The sequence below is a fragment of the Aythya ferina genome, assembly GCF_964211825.1.
Source record: "Aythya ferina genome assembly, chromosome: 2".
Lineage (NCBI taxonomy): Eukaryota > Metazoa > Chordata > Aves > Anseriformes > Anatidae > Aythya > Aythya ferina.
Window position 1 is genome coordinate 32,109,885 of NC_140297.1, and position 20,637 is coordinate 32,130,521.

General features: G+C 39.5%; 1 protein-coding gene across 2 annotated transcripts in view; it reads left to right on the forward strand.

Moving 5' to 3' along the window:
• The first annotated feature begins 1,007 nt into the window (after positions 1–1,007).
• Positions 1,008–20,637, forward strand: part of HDAC9 (histone deacetylase 9) — a 290,614-nt gene continuing 270,984 nt past the window's right edge. Inside the window, exon 1 of one of the 2 annotated variants that reach the window (XM_084510992.1) lies at positions 1,008–1,348. The gene's annotated coding sequence lies outside the window, so the exon portion shown is untranslated. The remainder of the gene's footprint in view (positions 1,349–20,637) is intronic. The other variant, XM_084510989.1, reaches the window with a different exon arrangement.

Here is a 20,637-nt window from a genome sequence, read left to right on the forward strand (position 1 = left end):
AAAAAATTGAAAATATTATGTAAAACACTGTGAAATTTCTATAGTAGCAAGTGGAAGTATATAAATACAAATACAAATTCCAAAGCCTCTAGGCAAAAGATAGCTAACAAATTTTTGGTTTGGTGAGGTTTCCAAAAACTAAACTGTGTTGAAGCTAACTTTTTCCTAGAAGGGGACAAATAAATGGAGACGCTCCTATCTCTCACCAAGATACATCCATCCATAAATATAGATTAAAAATAAATGCAGGTAATACACAATAGACTAAAACGCTTCAAATGCCATATGAAATGTTATTAGGAAAAGGGAATTCTGAAGACTGTCAGCCATTACCAGAGAAGAGATCTAATATGGGCTCAGAAAGATGAGGATCCTCATCATGAGTAGAAGACATCAAGAAACATCAAGACCGGTAAAAAGACCTAAAAGCAAGAGGTCAATCAGAACACAGTTGAATGGCGCTGCAGAAGCATGCAATGTTCTCAGTTTATGACTGCCCAAGGGGCTGAAACCCACCATGCCAGGCCTACACATGCCAACTTTCTCCACATGGCAAATGTTGCGGTGGAGACAGCAGACAATGGCAGCCCAGAGCCATGCCACCACGCCTCGTCACCCTTCCCTGCACACCTCTGCCACGCCTGACAGGAGGGCCGAGGCCACAGGGCGAGGCGCAGGTGCAGGTACGGACAGGAAGGGCAGGCTGGCGAGAGGCATGAGATACCGAGAGACCTCCCAGAGCCAGTCACAGCCTCAGCGGGAGGACACAGAAGCCCCAGGGCTCAGGGGGGAGCAGGGCCCAGGCGGAGCCCGGCCGCATCCTCCTCCTCCGCCGCCCTAGCGGGGCCGGACCCCGCCCGCCCCGTGCAGCCGCCTCACAGCGCGCCTTCCCCGGCTTGGTGCCCGGGCGCCTCCCGGTACCCCCGGAGCCGGGTCGCTGCCCCCACCGCCGGCTCCCCGCGGTGTTATCCCAGCCCGGCCCGCCGGCCCCCCCAGCGGCGGCGCTGGGGATCGCGGCGCATCCCGGCGGGCTCCCCCCTCCGGCTGCCGGGCGGCTATTTTTAGCCGATCCTCCCCGTGTCGCCACGGGGCTGCCATCGCAGCGCGCAGCCCCTCGCCAGCTGCCGCCGCCGCCCCGCCTGCCTGCCCGCCTGCCTGCCTGCCCGCCTGCCTGCCTGCCTGCCCCGGCACAGCACGGCACAGCACGGCACGGCGATGTCCCCCTGACCCCACCGCCGCCGCCAACTTTTCCTCGCCGCCCTTTCCCCCCTAGAAGATGGCAGCAGGGGGAAGCGCTGGAAGTTGCAGCCCGCGAGCGAAGAGATAAGGAAGGAGGCGGCGCGGGAAGGTGAGTGGCACCGGGATCCCCCGGCCGGCGCCCCCCGGCTTTGCCCGCGGCGCTTCGGGCAGCTTTGGGGAAGTTGCGAGGCTCCCCGTGCCCGGGCTGCCTCCTTCCCCCGGCGGGGCCGCGGCCGGTGCCGGTCTCCTCGGGCAGCCCTGGCCGTGAGGGGCCGGAGCCGGGCGGGGAGCGGGGCTGCCCCGGCTCCCCTCAGCCCCTCGGTGCCCCCCGGAGCCGCCGGGGGTGGGTGGTCGGGGGGCGGTCGGGGGGTCTCTGGTGCTGAGGTGGCTGGGGTTAGTCAGCGGTGGAACACAGCGTTAGTTAATCGGTTGTGCTTATCGGCACTGTAGGGAAATAGAAATACGCTCCTTGCACCACACAGAATGTGTGCTCGTCTTTGAGAGACTCCCCCCGAGCCCGCTGCAGTTTGCAGTTCGGAGTGCTCTGAGGAGGTCTGATAACATCCTTAAACTGCACGGGGGTGAAACAGGGAAGAAGTGTTTAAAACAAGCCTGATGCGGAGCATGAAGTGCTGAGGCGAATCGTGGCGACCTTTTGACATGTGAAAATGCGTGAATGTGCTTTTCTAACCCCAAAGCTGTTGAGAATCTTTGTCATAAACAGCACGGAATAAGCACGGGCACGGATAGCAAGGAATTTAAAGCATATTTGTCTTTCCACATTGTCAGCTCTAGTTCTGTGACATTTCGTCGCTGTGACAGAAGAATAGTTTTGTGACAGTTACTCGGGGTATAATTTGCAGGCATACAAAGGCCTGTGTGCTTTGCCGAGAACTCCATGAACAAAAAAGGAAGGTATTTCAACATTAAGGTTTTTCAGACGCCCTCTCCTGACTCCCTCTGCCATCTCCCCTCCCTCATCTCCCTCTTCCCCCCTCACCGATCCCCAACAGCTTCCCTAGATCTTTCGATACTCTAAATTATTTTTTTATTTATTGTTTCTAAATTCTTCCCTAGTGTCCAGTGCATTCCTGGATCAGTGGCCTCAGCCCACGTTTGTTTTGTACCCAGAACGCCCACTTTGTTCAGAGAGAAATGAGGGCTTGTTCTCTGTCATAGGACCAGAGCGCTCTTGGAAGGCAGTTCCATCCCCTCATACTACTCCAGTTGCATCATTATATGTATAACGTATATAAATCTCAACTATATATAGCTTTCCACAGTCAACGATACAATTATGCACTATTTTGACACCTCTTTTTCATTATTTTGGCAGAGAGCTGACCCAAAATGTTAGGAAAAAAACATGTCATGGCCCCAGAGGAAAGCTAGTCAGTCATATTTACCTAGCGCTGGTGCCAGCTTCTTCATATAAATATTGCAATAGCTCTGCTTTGTATGAAATTGGCATTGTCAGCTGGGAATTCCTAAAAGAGGAAACCATGCCATTATGCTTGATGGTGACCAAGTTCATGCAAATGCAACACCATAGTTAGTTAAGCCTACCCAAAACACCACTCTCAGTGTCAGATTGCTTTTCATTTTGGTATCAAAGTCTGTGTTTAATACACACAACTATTTTCAACCTGACATTAAAATGCCAGTTTTCAAACCAGTGGTGTTTGGTTTTTCATTAACCTTTTTTTTTTTTCCCCACAAATGAAGAACAGTATGCGTGCTGAAACTGGACAAGTAGTTTGTAAGCTGTTGTGTGTCTTCTGCTTGGCATTCTCTTCCTGTGTTGAGAGCAGTTCAAATACAAAAGTGAAATACTGTCCCGACTACTAAAGTCCCAACACATGCTTAATTTTGTGCAGCCATTTCTCTTTGAAAAAACAAACAAACAAACAAAACGCCCAAGAAAATAATAATACTATAATAGAATGGTATATCTTCTATTATGAAAAACATTAAAAAGAGATTATGTTATAAAACCTGTCTACTTTCTAGAAGACATTTAAAGCAGAAAATAATTTTCAGTTGTTTGTCTCACTACCCTAGATATTCCCATGGAAGTTGCTGTTAAAATATAGTTTGGACACTGAAAATATTGATCAAATTCAGATTTTTCCATCATGAAAATGATATGAATCCTGGTATGAATTACCATGAATACAGAGAGTGACTAAATGTAGGTTCTTCATATTTGCCTAATGCTTAGTAGGAGAGACGTAGTTTTGAAAATAAGCAAATCTTGTTGTATGTGAACTATTACAACTGACGAGAAATGACAAAAAAGTTGGAATGTGGCCGAGTGATCTCCAAAATGGTAAGTTAAGCACGTATTGACCAGACATCCTAGCAGACTACCATTGTTTTATATTCCTCAGCATTCAAACTAGCTAATTTAAAGCTATCTTGGGTCTGCGTATACAAGCTGCAATACAAAGTACGTCGGGTTTACAGTCATGGCTGAATCATGAAGCTGAGTGAGCTTATTGTTTCTCAGGAGTGAGGGTTTTCTCCCTTTTAGAGAAGAGGTTTGGGCTGGATTTGCTGAGAATTTTATGCTATTCCCTATATGCATACGGTGTACGTGAATTTCAATAGAAATTCAAGTTAAAAGAATCAGTATGTATCAGAGTTTTCCAATATCTCCAAGTCTGTACAAGAAAATGTTCTGTCTGTTGCTGCATTTAAGTAGGAAGGCACATATTACATTCAATGAATTATATTAAAAATAAAAAAGATAACTCACACTTAGAGACAGAACATTGGACTATTCCATGATAAAATATATTGTCATGCTTTGAAGTTTCAGTAATGATTTCCGAAGGAGTAAGCATTTTCTCGGAGAAGGTTGCATTACTGAATCACTTAAGGTTAGACTGTTTACTGGAATTGATATGTAAGTAAGGCATTTTTAGAGCTAACATCTATTGATGAAATCACCTTTCATTTATTCCATTTGGTTTTGAGTTTGTGGATTAGTATAATCATATGAGATGGAAAAATTTGTCTCCTGATTGGGGTAACTTACCTGGAATGAATGCATTATATTGTGAACTTTGGCCCATGCTGGCTAGGACTGTTCTAGTGTTGACTTTATTATAGCAACATTGGTAATATTATGAAGTAAATACATGTTACTCTGTATCTTCATCTTCAAGCAACTTAAAAATTGAAATGAGGTAGCGCTTAACTTCTGTACAAAAATACTGTTTTAATACCTTGAGTCTGTCTTAAACTTCTTTCCACTCTAAGGTATGATCTAACTTCCCTGTGTGCACATATCCAAACTTTTCCATTTTTATATAACATAGTTATGTAACTTTTTGCAGAAGTTTGTCAATGCAAAATGTCAATGTGAGTTCAGAAACTATTTAGAAAAAATCATTGAAGAAAAACATAGCAGGGGTTAGAAAGCATAGCAGTAACGGTTCTGGATCAGCATGTCCCTAACCTGCAAATATTGTGAAGACTTGGTGTATTCCAGGGAGGTACCACTGCTTCCTTACTCATCTGCTGCTGGGCATCTGGGGACAAGGCACCAGGCTCAACAGATCTCTGGCTTGATGAGCTCGGTTTTACTGCTCACGCATTCTTACACAGTCAAGATTGGCAAGATGAAATGATGCGACTCAGAAATTTCTTTATGAGGAAAAGAAACTGGAAAGTTTGGTATACAGCCTTCAAGCTCAGATGTTTACTTGTCTGTGGCATTAATTCAATGTGTTATGTAGTTTATGAACCAAGCAGGTAGTAGGAAGCAAATATTTATTCTTATTTCTTAGTGGTGGTGTTTTGCAATATGAATATTAATGTTTATCTCCCGCAAATCATGAGACATTGTTGAAGTTTCTTTATAATGTGTAATAACTATAAAAATAGTTTGGTTTCACAGTTATTGAATAGCTGTAAACTATTTTTTTGTTCAAGGAAATGAAAGAGTCTTCAGCAAAGGTAACTCATAAGTGCCTATAAGAAGATAACTGCTTATAATAGTTCTTTTGTGTGTCCCCAGTTCTTCAGTCTTGAAGTAGAAGATGCTGGATTCTGTATATCACCACTTGATTTACTCTCTGAAGCACTCAGTCTTTGTTTTAAGTTCATTTCTATTCAAGATACAGAGTGCTCTTTCTCTAGAATGGATGGCTCAGGGGCTTTGCTCAGACTTGTCCCCTGTCCAGCTCAGGCTGAGCAATCATGAGCCAGTCTAGTCACACTGAATGAGTCCAGCTTTTGTTTCCATGCTGTTTTAACCTGGAAAGCTTTATCTAGAGTGTCTTGAAAAGGCGGTGCAGATCCATCAGAGAAACTGGCAATCCTGAAGAATAAGTCAGAGTCTTGCGAGCATCCAAGGTATGAGAAAACTCAAGTTGTAACTTATTCATGAAGTAGGTGGTGTGCTGCACAGTGTCTGAGGTGCCTTAACCATTTGATAAGGGTCTTCCATTTGCAGCTCTGCACTCTGCCCGTCACTTGGAGCTCTGTAAGATTTCACAGAAGCTGCTGCGGCAGTGGTCTTCCACATTCTTCTTGTGCTGTTCTTATACTGCTGTTCTCATGGCGTTGCACCTGCAAACCCTGACACTGCTATTGTCCAGTTTCCCCTGGAAGTGACTCCTGCTGGTGAGAGAGCCACCCCTTTTCACCATCGCTTTCTTGCACCTTGTTTTCCAGGTTTTAGTTTACATTAGGAGAAAGTTGCTTGAGTGTCTGGTAAGTGTTACACAATAATATATGCAAAACTTAACAGCCAGGTAAGTTGCTACACCAGGCCATGATCAAAGACTGCTCCAATCAGTGCTAATAGCATTATGTGTGGGTACAGGCAGTAGGGAATTTGAACAGATCAGGAGGAAATTTGTATAGTTTCATGGGAAATTGAAAAGATTGTGAGGAAATCTATGCAGTTAACATGAGTTCAAAAGCTATTTAGAAAAAATCATAGAAGAAAAACAGCGGGGGTTAGAAAGAACAGCAATAACAGTTCTGGATCACATTGTCCCTAACCTGCAAATATTCTGAAGACTTACGATTGTTGTCTCATGTTCTTCTGTTGTGCACATCTATGAAGAGCGTGGCTTCATGTTCTCAGTAACCTAATAGGCACTGTCAAGCTGCTCATAGGTCCTCCCAAAGCCATCTCTTCCCCATGCTGAACAAACACAGTTCCCTCAGCATCTCCTCACAGGGCAGCTGCTCCAGCCCCTGACTATTGTGGTGGCTTATGCTGGACTCCAGCATCTGTCTTTTACTGGGAGCACTAAAACTGGGGGCAGTATTCCAGATAAGGTGTAGTGCTTGAGTAAAAGGGACTCCTAAAACTCCAAGGTGGTAAATGTACCAATTGCTAAATAGCACAAGATTTTGAAAATGTACAAATAAGGCACTGAGCAGAATTCTACTGTCTTGAGACCATAAAATTAATAAAAGCGATTATGTGCTTTGAAGAAATTGTTATTGCACCTTACATAGTAGAAACAGTTTATTTGACAGTTCTTATCAGAAAAGTTCCTGAATCATGTTATTTTAGTAATGTGACATTGGAATTTTACTCTAACATACTTTTCATGTATTAAAATTTTTCTTTTATAGCCACATATGAAGAAAATGACATTAACAGCCTATGTCTAGGGTTTCAATTATACAAAACTCTAATTACTTGAGTTTTTGACCTTTATTATTAAGTCTCTAGTGTGCCTAAATATTGAGCTGAAACCTTGCTTTAACAAGAGGTGGGTGAACTGTTGGCATGAAAGTAAGATTTCCAAGGCAAAACTTTGAAACACTAAATTCCAAATGGAAATTAAGCAGCATGCACATAGTAACTATATTTTGTGTTTAAAATGTACAACTTATTGGCATTTTGCCTGATTTATAGCTGTTTAGTTGTTCATAGCTTAAAAATGGACGGTACATACTGCTGACAACATACAATAGGTACAGGTACAACTTTAACCTTTCATGTTTCCTCTTTTGATAGACAGTATAATCAATATTGATTGATAACCTATTGATTAATAAGCTTTAATAACCTAAGCTGTTTTATTTAGGAAATAAATACATATGGTATATAATTTCATGAAAGTGTATTATAAATGGGAAGATCAGCAAGATGAAATAATATTCAACAGCTAAAACTGCATGGATGTTTGTGTCGTTTTTACATGTATTTATTGTTGCAAACATAACTGAAGACAAGGTAGGAAAGCTGCTGCAGTCGTGATCAGGGAAAGAAAAATGTCCATGCGAGGAGCTGCAGCTTGCTTCCCAGTGTTTTGACACATGGAGTCTAGGGTTCCGCCCTCTTAAGGAGTAGGAGCTGGTATTAGAATAGTGAGTTTTATCATATTCAGTAGAAAATAATAGAAGAGGCAGGAAAGAATTTGTTAATTTTCAAAGTGCAGCTGGTGTAATCTTTCCAAGTCCCCCCTAAAATGTTTTAAGACAGAACATACCATCTGGGAGTGATAAGTGTATCACTGCAAACTCTAAACAGCAAAAACACAAGCATTAAATAATTCAGCAACCTATTTGAGATAATGAAACAATTCCTTACTCTGTACTGCAAGTATCTGCATATCACAACATAATCGTTACAGGACCTTTGTGAGGAATGGTAGTTCCATTTTATAAAGTCCTCTAATGTGGTTTAGGTCTGTTCAGCTGACCTGCATCATCCTCACCAGGGATTTAGCTGGAGGTTTCCAGCTAGATGTTGCCTTTGCATACCTGGTTTTCCTTAGCTTAAAAATCTGAGTAGGTAGGGAACAGAGAGCACCTGGAGTTCAATCTCATCAACAGGAACAGAGTGAAGACGTCGATTTGGGACCCTGAACCTTTGGGCTGAAGAGCTGACAGTCAGTACTTGGATAGGAGTCCAAACGAAGGTCCAAGCCAGAGGAAGGTATTTCTGTTTGTAAATGGATACAGCCTGCGGTAGCAGCATAACTGTCTGTTCCTCTTGCATGTGCTCATTCGTCGCTGGAAGGTGGATGATTTGCACATAATACAGAGCACTGCTGAACGTAATGCGATGAAGAAAAGCTGAGTAAAACCCTTTAGAGGTGTTAGTTCTCCTATTTCAGACATTAGTTTCTTAATAAGATCTGTGAGTGACGTAAACATCAAAGGGAATATTCAGCTGCTCTCAGTAAATCCAGGTTTCTTACACAAAGTTGCTTGAAAGAACATAAAGGGTCTGTGTTTATTGTGTGCCATTATACATGCCTTGTCTCCCACTCTGAATGGCTATACCTTTTTTTTTTTTTTTTTTTCATGAAAGAAATAAGTTAAGAGTCCTGGTAAGAAAATGCTGTTTGTTACCTTTTAATTGTTTGGAATGAGAGTGCAGAGCTTCCCTTTGATTAGAAAATGAGGTCAATATTTGCTTTTTTGGTCAAGAAGCTTTCATCAGAAACTACTGAAAAAGCTGCAGGGTTAATGTGATGAATTGGTGTGTAAGCAATTTACAGTTTTTACTGCACTTCAGTGAGGTGCTCATGGCTGGAGCAGTACCAGCCTTTTACTGTGATGAGACTTCTTTTAGCACTTCTTAGAGCTGATAAGCCAATCTTTTTCTTTTTCCTATATGCTAATGTATGTCATTGATACTGATTCAGGTCACAAGGTAAATGCACATTACAAAAGAGGTTGATAGGAAGGGGTATCTTCTAAACGATTTGCTAAGCAGGACATGGCAGACTTAGGACTTTGATTATAAAGGGCAAGGATTTTACTTACCGGTGAGGAGTTTTGCCACTGACTATAATGAGGTCAGGATGTCACCTTTGCACATAAAATTTTAATCTTTCTTAGGGTATTTGTATGGGGAGAAACAGGTAAGATAATACAGAGAGCTTGTTGAAAGCCCTGTTCATGGTTGAGACTGACTTAAGGCTGGAGTGTGGTCATCTCTTTCCCAACTGGCAGCAGAAATGGCAGGGAGCACGAAAGCTGGGATTGAAGCTAGTAGCAGTTAAGTGCTGATATAGTCATTAGCTAAGTGATTTAATGTCTAAATGATTTAATTTAGACAGACCACCAAAGCAGTGGGGTTGGGGGCTGGATTAGATGATCTTCAGAGGTCCCTTCCAACCTTGTCCATTCTGTGATTCTGTGAGCTACAAAAACATATAAAAATAATTAATGATTGGTCTTTCCTATCTTTTGTCAGTTACTACCTTCAAATAGTGGTGAAGGATTTTGGCATGCACTGTTAAGACCGTTTTCCCTACATCAATATGTATACATGCTTCTGCTGGTTCCGTCACTACTTTTCCTTATTGTTGCCTGAACACAAGCTTGTGGCTTCTCCAGTGTGTTCGGATTACATGCAAGTTGGGTGTGCTGGTATACATGGGAGACTTGACAAATTAACCCCCTTTTTTTTTTCCCCAGGCTGTAAAGTAGCAAAACAACTGCTTCCAGAATTCACTGCAGTTTTTATGCAGTCTGTTTAAATTGCATATGAGAAACGTGAAAGCACTGATTGACTTTGTAGTGAAAAATCGGGTTTCATTTCTGACCCTTGTCATTTGCAATGGACCCTCTCCACTTACATATCCTCAGAATGTCCATCTATACTTCTGGCGAGCATTGCTGGGATGTTCTTTTCTCTGTGAAATCTGCACGCATCATTTCTCATCGCTCCTTTCATTGTTGTGGAATGTTTGTATCACTGTCTGTGCTTGGAGAAGGGACAGGAGGCAAAACTGAGCCTCTTCCTTTTTCAGGTGACGTTTGGACCATAACTTAAGATTTGTGCATAGAAATGTCAGAAAGATCAAAATACATTTCTGTATAGATAATGAAGCAAAGTAATCAATTTATTTAGAAAAAAAAATAAAAGTATCCTTTGTAGAGTTTTCAGTGTAAATATTAAAGATATTTAATAAGATAAAATGTTAAGGCTTATTTTTCATATTTTAAGGCTACAGAAATATAATCAAAGGATAAGGAAGCAAGATGAAAAAATACTTTAAATTCTCCTTGCTTACTCTGATGGAGGATGATTTTCTTGCATGAAATTGGTTAGCTATGTGATTTGTAAGCTAAAGTATTTCACTTTGGGTCCCTGTTGCTGTTATATGTATACTGTGATTTTATATTGTTCTTCTTTGTGAAAGAGAACACTACATAGCTTCCTGCTCTAGATGTGTTAAAATCATGATAATAAAAGAACCAAAATTTGTCATTTATGGAGTATAGTCATATTCTAAAGTGAAGGGGAACTGCATATACAGATTGCCAAGGCCAGAACTGAAGTCTAATCTATTTAATTTATTTTGTTCATAGTTACCTTTTTTTTCCCCCTTTTGTTAAAGTTTTACATCAGGAAGCGATGTGAATGATGCACTGTGCCCATACAAATCAAAGCAAAGGCACTTTTCATCTTGAAAACAGATTTTCTTATGCAAGCAATTATTCTCATGTCTGCAGACTTTTTCCACTAATATTGTTGTTTCAGTTGAGCAAAGGAATAATTAACTATACTGATATTAATGGAGTTAATATTACTGACACACATCAAGGTAAATAAAAGTCAGAATTTGACTTGTATCAGGTTGAAAATGTGTTAGCTAGAGATTCAGTCTAATTATACTAAATTCAATCTAATTCCTTGTAGTCATCCAGACCTCAGAATTCTAATAGTAATTGGATTCTCATACTTTGTGTAATTGTAAAAATCTGAAGCATAATGTAAATTTGGTGGAAATTTTCCTGTAAAGTTTTAAGTTTCTGGAAAATAAGCACTGTTTAAATAAAATTTCCCTTTTTCATCAGAGAGCTTTTGTCAGAAACTATTAATAAAGACTTGGTTAATTGATTAGTGTGAATAATCAGTGTGTAACTTTAGGTTTTCCACCCGTTTTATTATGTATTACAAAACATAATATTTGAGTACAGAAGCTTCACCTTTTGTTATGAAAAATACTAATCATAGTGTTTCTGTTGTGAAGTATGATCTACATCTGAATTCTGTAGATTTACTGTTGGATAGCGTAGTGTTGGCTATGCCATCACTAGAATTATAAACATAGATAAAATTTAAGGCAGTAAGCATTAATGCTACATAACAAATGGTACTTGAAACCAGATATGTTTCGTTCTGTATCCATCTTTACAAAATTTATTGCTTACAAACTAAGAGTAATGATGCCAGAAGAAATAAAGGGAAGTTTTAGAGAATGAAAAATATTTTATTTTTATCCTCTGGAATAGATGAGGAAGCTCTTTGTTTTAGTAACTGCAAGTTTGTTTAGTGCTGTGGTTCCCATTTCCTGATGGTAATAAATTGGAAAGCTGTCATTTCACTTAACATTGATTGATATATTTTTTTTCTTTTGCAATGCATCCCAAAATTAATAGAAGTTTTGCTGATTTTATTGCAATTCTGTAGTAAAGGGAGAAAACAAGTTTTGTTCTAAGAATCGTATGTAAGAATAAAAACAGTAAAATCTTAACTATTTGAATGGGAGTGAATGTTTCCTGGAAGAAAATGGAGGCTTTGGAATTGGATATAAAGGCTGCAACAACCGACTAGATTAATCTAGATCAGAGTGGTTGGTGACAACTAGAAAATACTCGGAGCCAACCAACGTTACTGCCAGGGAGGTATCACCTAGGAAGAACCGGAAGTGAATATGCAATCAAAGAACTCTTCATCTCCGTCCTGCCTCTAACCTCACTCTAGAAACTGCAAGAAGAGGTCTCTATGGAACTGTTCTTCACTGCACAACATTTTGGGTCTGTTCCAGAGTTTCTTTTTTTTTTTAGATTTTTTGCTTGGTCAAGAGTCATAGCAATACCTTACGTACTGCAGGTGGAAAAAGAACCTTTCACAGATACGTAGCAAGTCAGATAAATTGGGATCATTGCTAACCAGCTAAATCAGGTCACTGGGAAAATAACCATATTCCCATCATATGCTGCAAATGTGTAAGATGTACAGAGTTGAGTACCTTATACCTAGATAGGCAATGGCATCACATAATAGCAAAGCCTGATCCTGGAATTTCTGAAGGCCCACTCCATTTTGATCTTGAGCAGTATTATCTTGATTGGAAAGTAATACTAATCAGTATTATCTTGATTGGAAAGAGTCATCTTTCAAGCCCCAATGGAAATAAACTCAAGTTAATAATATAATAGAATTTATTTAATATTCAATGCATAATTCCTGAGACAAAAAAGGAATCAACAAAAGAGCCCTCCATTCTGTATAAGGCTGTAAAATCTTCTATTTTGTTATAGGATGGGATGTATTTTCCCTTTTCTCATATTAACCCAGAAGGCAATTATAATTTTGAATGCATAAGCACTGAAGACAATTTGAAGTCAGCTACATAATCGAAGCTGAAGGACACTTTCAGTACTTTTTTAGCTTTGAAGAAACTGTGGCCTGACCTCTAAGAAAAAGTGATAAACTCTACTTTCCTCTTTACAATATGGTTAAATGCAGTTAATCTGAATCTGCTCTTGCAGTAGTGGAGGAGGACATTTTCTGTGTTACTCATGCAAAAATAATGTTTGTTTCTTTATAATTTTATTCAAATTTCAATAACCCTCTAATTACTTTGTGCAGTAGGCCCAAATATTATTGAGATCAAGCGGGATGTTGTGACTGTGTCTAAGCACGTAGAGTTTCATCTGTGACTGCTCACGAAGGCTGGGATTCATCTTCCTGCCCAGAGAAAAGTTTGACACCACTCCAAAAACTTTGAGTCTGAATTTAGTTGTGATGAAATTGCTCTTGATTATAGGACTAATTTCCCTGTATATACAGCTTTGTCCTCTGGTTGCTCAGGCCTGCCTTCTAAGCTATTGCAGCTCTGTAGACTCCTTGAGATACCCAAGCATGCAAGGTGCTGGCAGTATTGCCCAATGATCCATGAGGCAGGGAAGCATGTTACCCAGATTTGACCAGGTCCCACTCATATAACACATTCAAAAGCAGTTTTGCATTACAGCCTGCTCCCTGTGCCTCTGTTCTGCAGGTCTGTAACTTCCCACATGATTCTGATCCTTTCCTTTCTCGTGGCCATGAGAGTAGGTTTAAATGATGGCTGGTATATTTCAGACACAGGGGACACAGGTGTCTCGGGTCAGTTGTGATCTTCGACTTTGAAGGCTGTGAAACACATCCTGGATAGGAACCTAGCGACAGGAGGGCAACAGCAGATTTGAAGCAGTGCCATAAGGCCACGTCTTTGTTTCACGCCTTTCTAGACTGAGCTGAATGCTAAGTGGGCCCAGACACTCTTGATTCAAGCCTCCCTCCTTCAGACTGGAGTGGACACTTGAAACTCCCAGTAGTTACTCTCTCTATTTATGGCAAAGCTGCTTCGTTTGATGATCTGTCCCAGCCAGACCCAGGCAGGAGGGAGCTGACATAGCAGTGCCTCAAGTGTGACAGCTGTGTTTGGTCTGAAATCAAGCCTGGAGGCCTTGCTGTATAAGAAGTTTTACTGTTTTGCATTTCTGAAGCAGTTTGATGCCTGCTGAGCCGCAGACAGGCAGTTCCAGCAGAGTGCCGGGAGAACTGGTGTTTCTAGAGCCTCCAGGCCTCACAGTGGGACTCGGGAAGGTGGTGGCAGGGAAAGGACCAGCTCTGACTTCTTGGGGTCTCAGCTCCCATGGCATAGGTGTTTGGGCGGCTTGTCTGGCAAATACCTAAAACAGCCCCGACCTCTAGGCAGAGCTGACTAAGCTTTATCCTTGAACTTCCTTTCCACCCAGCTGACAAAATTAGAAGCTAGAGACACAAACTTAATATAGTTCATCCTCAGTGGAAGTCAGTGAGATTCAGGGCACTTGTCTGAGAGGCCTGAGGACCTAGAACTTGTTTGTAGGCTGGGCCTCTAGTGTGGGTCCTAGAGAATGCCCTGGGGCAGGAGGAGATTGTGTCTGGAGATTATGAAGATACCTGATGATGCTGTAGGACACACTGCTGGCAGCCTCTGAACATTTCATATAGGGCTTCGCGGAAGGAACAGATGTGGTGTGAAACAGATGAGGTGGTCAAAATTCTGGCTATTAAAGATGTTGAACTTTTTAAAATTGCAATTTAGAATGGTCCCTTGTTCTGGATTGCCTGACATTGTTCATGGTCCTGGTGTATGAACATGAAATTTTACCAGTAGCTTCCAAATGTGGTTCCCACGTTTTTGGTTATTGCTATAAATTCTGTATCTTCCTGACTTGAGCCAAGGTATTTCTTTTAGAAATGAAGTGGCTGCTTCAGATTTTCATACATAACATTGAGTAGAGGCTTGCTAAGGGGAAGGTAAGATAAGATGGCTTGGCAATGCGGCAGCAAACCTTTTATTGTATAGTGCTATCCCTTGAACATATCACTTATTTTCTCTGTTTAGAGGGACTGTAACAATTTATCATTTCTTTTGTGGCATTGATGTGCATCTTCTGATTTGTGGCATCTTCTGTCAGATCCCATTTAGATTAGATATACCCGGAAAAGTAGACATGAAGACAGGCTATAATGTGAAAAAACACCTTGATTCAGTTTTTTAAATTGATCGGTATGTGAGAACCCAAGCTTGAGTCAGGTTTAGGCTTCTAAATTATTTATTACTCTTTAAAAAAGCACCTGTAATCAATGGTTTGTATTAACTGGTTTCACATATTCACCTCCAGTTGCTATGAAAAATACTAGTAAGCAAGCAACCAAATGAAAAAATAAATGGCTCTTTACGCCTTTCTTCCAAGCAAGCTTTTAATTTTCCTGGATTAATGCTTTTTCAAAAAATACAACTTTGTCTTTCAAATTAATCTTTCCAGCTACCTGTTTTGTAAATTCTTCTCTTTCTCCCACATAGTTTCTCCTTCTCCATTTCACGAAAGGATTGTAAAAGCATTCATCCCAGGGTCACTTCTCCCTGGAGCAGTTCATACTGTGTTTTGTCCCAGTCATAGCCTCTGGTGAATCAGTGTTTAGGGCTGAAATTCTTAAAGAGATTTTACTTTTCTCTCCCAAGTGCTTCTATGAGTTTTGAAAAATTTTTGTCTTAGAACTCATTAATGCACCATTTTTTGTAAAAAATATTAAAATATCTGCAATTTTGAATATTTCAGCATTTTTCATTTGCTTTATTTTGCAGGTCTTTAAGCTGAATTTCTTTCTTTTTAAAATTTCATATATTTCTAAAACAAAATTACTGTAGTCGAAAGTATATTAAAGAAGTAAAATATAGCTACAACAGGTTTCAGCAAATGCACATTTGCTAAATGAAAATTTGAAGCAGCTATTTATTAAAGCATCTGGTGCAACAATTTTGTGAAAAGATCTCAATGCATTGTTACTATACATACATGAAATATTATTGAATATGATATATTGTACATACGTACAATATGATTTTCTTTTTATAAGGTAGATTGCTCTGAATTAAGTTCTTTTTATTTTTTTTTCCATGATCTTTAGTTTGTGGATATTCTCTGTAGAGAAAATAACTCTTGCTAAGGATGGTCTAGTATCATCCAGTATTTGTATCAATTTTAAAAAACAACTCATCAGGATTGTATACCACTGATGGTGAGACCTCATTGTGTTGTTGTAGAACTTGAGTTCTTGTCTGTCAAATTCATTTTTCATTTATTTTCACACGTAATGTAAATGCTAACTAACATAAAGGGAAGGTGTCACACACCGCAAATGGAATATAAAATGCAGTGAACAAATGTAGTCAGCAACCAAACTTCATGTGTAAATCCACACTGTGATTTGATGTTTTCAGAAATACATGTGTTTGTTAAATCTGGTCTTTTACTTTGAAGTTTGTTCCTTTCAAATTCAGATTTCATAATTTAGAAGTTGGTCCTGCAGAACATTATACACTCAAGTACTTCAAGCGAAACCAAGAACTGACACTTTTCAAAGTGTCTATGACAGATACTAGGCTTCAGTGTGCTGTATAAGTAGTACTGTAAAGATGCTTTTTTATTTTTGATATTTTCAACTCAACTTGATTATGGTACTATTCTGTGAACAGTTGCCCCTCCTTTTTTTTTTAGATGTAATTTTCTCTGTTTTTTTACTATTGTTCTAAGTTCCAGCAAGATGTAATTGCATTTAAGTATGTTACCCCTTAAGAGAATAAATCAATTCCTTTGTTGGTATAGTTAGCTAGTCCCTTTCAGGTAATAAACTTGCTGTTCCTTTTATTGTATAACACAGTTATGCCAGCAATTGCATTTCTTTTCTTTCTTAGAGGCAGTTAAGGGCAAAATGGGGCTCAAATATTGTTCTGTAATTGAATAAATTTTGTTGTTGTTGTTGTTGTTTTTTTTTTTCTTTGGTTCTGGGATTATGCTGTATTCTTTGGGGGGAAGAGGAGGAGAATTAGGTATATGCCTAACGTCATGTTCATATTTAGTTTCAGTGATTGTTATTTGGATGACTTGGAACAAAGTTTGTCCTTGTTTGATCAAGGCTTTAAGTCTCATAAAGAATGCACATTGTAAATGTGTTCACAGTTGCATAAATGCAGGTAGTGAGTCCCAAGGGGCAGGTAAAGACCACAGCACTATGAATAGAACAACCTGTAATGATTACATTGACCCTTTCCAAAAATCAGTCAATTATTATTAGGCAAACTCCTTTAAAGGACTATAGTAAGTCAACACATCAGGCAGCGTGCATAGTAGGGAAAATTTGAGAGACAGGAACATGGAATATAAAAATAGGGAGAGCTTAACTCACTTTGCTCCAAATGATGGGAGCTTGTAAGAATAATGCAATTAACCAGAAATGTTTGAAAAATGGATTCAGCATGTCTGAACAAGAGAACCAGAGTACATTTTATTTTGTTTGGAGGTGCTGCACTGTTTGTGCTTCTGATACGATGTTAGACTGTCTACTGTTCTGCCACAATCAAAGCAATCCGTATGGGAAATCCAGTGTTCAAGTGAATGATATGTCAGCCATGGGCAGAGTTGAGTTTGATCGCTGGAAGAAGTGGTGTTGAAAAAGGCCTTGGAACTGTTGGTAACAGTCACCAAGGTGCCAGCTACCCCTTGGAGCATTGCTAATAGCTCTGACTTCTGGAGCACATGCTGTGGCCAGCAAAAGGACCCGAAAGATGTCTATAAGCTACTCTTTAGTCATAGTTGTGCAGATACTTCACCAAATATTCCTGATGGCATATTGCAGTCTTCAGATGTATGATTATAAAAACTACTTCTATTGTTCAGGATCAATAATTCCTGTAAGTGAGCCATGTCAATTTATTAACTTTGAGCTTTACCTCTGAGGTAGAAAATAATGCACAAATGTAGGCAAGTAGGAAAGAGAAGAACCCTTATTATTGTTTCCAATTAAAACTACTTTAACTCAATTAAAACATGCATATAATTTTCATATAAAGGGCTAGACATGAATTCTTAAGGGCAAGACAGTAATAAAATTATTAGCAAACTCTTCTATAAATTAATGAGGCAAAAGTACTGTAAATAAAAAGTAATAATTAACATTGAAATATTATTAATCAATTTATAATAAAATATAAATATTAATAATTATAGTAATAATTATTAACATCAAAATATCTCAGTCCTGTCTCTAATGTATAATGATCAGTACCATGAAGTCAATCTGTAAGATACCAAAAACTAAGTCAATATGAGATTTAAATCAGCTTCTTGTGAGTTGTTCCCAAGCTTGAGGGGAAGACTCCTTCAGGTAGTGAAAAGGAGGGAGCCTTGGTCATCAGAGCTTACAGTCCTTAAAAGTTCTGACCTTTAAGACCTGTCCTATCTGACATTTCCTTATCTATAAAATGTTTTTGGTAGTATTTTCAAAAAATACTTGGGGTTTGCGTTTAACTTTCATACTGAGTTGAGAGGAATGTAAGTCATGTCAGCCTGGTTCTGCTCTTGCTGCTGAAAATTGAGGTTAACTATTTATAAATAGTCTAAGGAGAAGACTAGGGCTGACATTCAGTTGCTTAAATAAAAATCAGGATTTCTAGGTGACTTTTTAAGAAGAATTGGAAGTTGGAAGAGGGCTGTGACTGTAGGGTGTTAACATGTGACTAATGGCTGTTAAATGAGACTAGGAGACAAGGGATAAATGAAGAGGATTGGAGATCGAGTGGAGATACAAGTGATTTGGAGGGAGCGTGCAGCTAGCTTGCACGCTCTCTGTTGCCTGCCAGCAAACTCTACCATTCTGTTTTCTTCCATAGCTGGAGGATTCTGCTTATGGGCGTGATCAGACTTCTTAAAAAAATACTAGAAGAGGTTTTTTTTCTGTTCTTTTCTTCTGCTCCCAACATTTTTAACAGTGGTCTCAAATAGTCTCTGTGAAACCTTGGCTAGACGTGAATAAGGTATGGTGCTCATTAATTTCAAATAAGACAAAAAATAAGGGTGGTATACTTTAATCTGTGAAATACTAAGATGTATTTGCTGGTTATTTTTTTATATCTTAATTCTTTCTCTCTTAAATACTACATAGTAATGCTTTTCTAGTACAATCAATAATAGATAATAATAATAATAGAGATGGCAGATCAGTTCTGATGTAGTGTGTGGACTGGATTTCCAAGGCAGGGGAAACTGTCCACCCCCAGCAACGTGGTCACTGGAATTGCATATTCTTATTTTGCAAGCCAGGCCCTTACAACAATTCTTATTCTTGCTATTTTGTGAAATGCACCTAAAAGTGTGTATAAACACAGCTTTTTGATTTCATTGCTGATACCTGTGCTCTCTGACTGCGTGAAAATAGTGAAGAAAAATTAAAATGTGAAAGATGCAGACCAGTGCAAACGCTCATTGGACAGTGCATAACTGCTGTGTAGAATTGCTATCGTAGCTCCTTCTGCTTTTGTATAGGCGTCAAAAGTAGGCTCTTGTCCTGGTAAGTGGTATGGAGGAGAAGATGAAAGGAAGGAGACGGTCTGTGCTGTTGAAAGATAGCTTTTTCTGATTTTTCTTTTACCAGGAGGTGAATGGACATTTATAATGCTTTTTCCATCAAAGTGATTAAAAGTAACAAGCTTTTTGTGGTGCTTAGTTTGTGTCAGTGTATATTGCTGGGGTTCAAGCCTTGCACTCTGGAAATCTGCAGTAGGATGCAGGCAGCTGTGCATCTGTTAATTCCCCTTAAACACAATTGTTGGGGTGAGGGTGAGAAGCACCTTGCTTACAAAATGATTGAGGAGGGAGAACATGATGAGAATCTTTGTAAAGATCTACCTGAAAAAATGTGTTACTTTTATCTCTTCAGAATACATAGGGGATGTATTCAAGGCCTATAGCTTGATGTAAGATAAGATGCAAAATGCATTCTGAACAGTGCTGTTCTTTGACAGAGGGAGCTGTCCAGAGATAATGACAACAGCCAAATTATTTCAAAAGCGTATGTTGTAATAGAATCAAAATGAAAGGGTTTATTTCTTACTCTTAATATCCTAAACATTAATAGTGGAAATAACATTTCCATCAGCGAAATAAGATCTACAATTCTATGTTGTGTTTATTATGGGACTGACATCTCATTTTGAAAGAACAGATTTTCAGCTTTCAATCCCTCTCTCTCTAACCGAGGTTTGGCTGTGGCAGGGAAACAGTAATAGTGCATATTTTTCATCAGAACAGCTGCTGTAGTTTGTAATGCATTTTCTTTGGCAAATTCTCACAGTTAGTTATGACTTCCTTGCCTAAACATAGGTCACTGAAGTCCCTCCTTCCTGAGGAAGAGGTGTCTTTTTCACTTATAGTAGTAGCAGATATCCCTGACGTGGGAAAGTTTCTGTACCATGGGAGAAAAGCCTATAATTTTGTTTCTGACCCTATTACTTATTTCTCTTGCTATATGGAGTGCATCATGAACAAGCTTTTTTGGTGAGTTATCAGCATGTTACTTTTCCCTGCCACAGTTTTTTTCTAGTCATGAGACTAGAAAAAGAGCAAAGCCAATGTACTTCTTCATGAGTTCTTCATGTTTGCTTTTTTGCTTTCATGTGAAGATCTTTTGTTTTTGTCAAAGTAAGAAGAAAAGAAGCATGAAACATTGAGAGAAGCAGTAGACACCAGAAAAGTGTCTTATTTATTGTCCCAAACTGGAACTATGCCAATAAATATTTGTTACAACATTAAATGAGTAGCACATTGGATCATTGCTATAGACTTCAGAAGGATCAGATTCTTCTTATTGGATTAATATAAATTTTCACGTCCCCTGAAAATGCTTTCCCCCTACTGAAACGGAGATGTTTGCTGTCTTTCTCTACTTAACCACCGAAAAAGTACATGGAAATGGGGCTTCTTTGACTTGCCTACCACACGAGTTGCCTTGCACCTCCTTTATTTCCCTTGTTTTCTCCTCAGCAGATGCTGTCATACTTCCATTTATTGCTGGATGAAGAT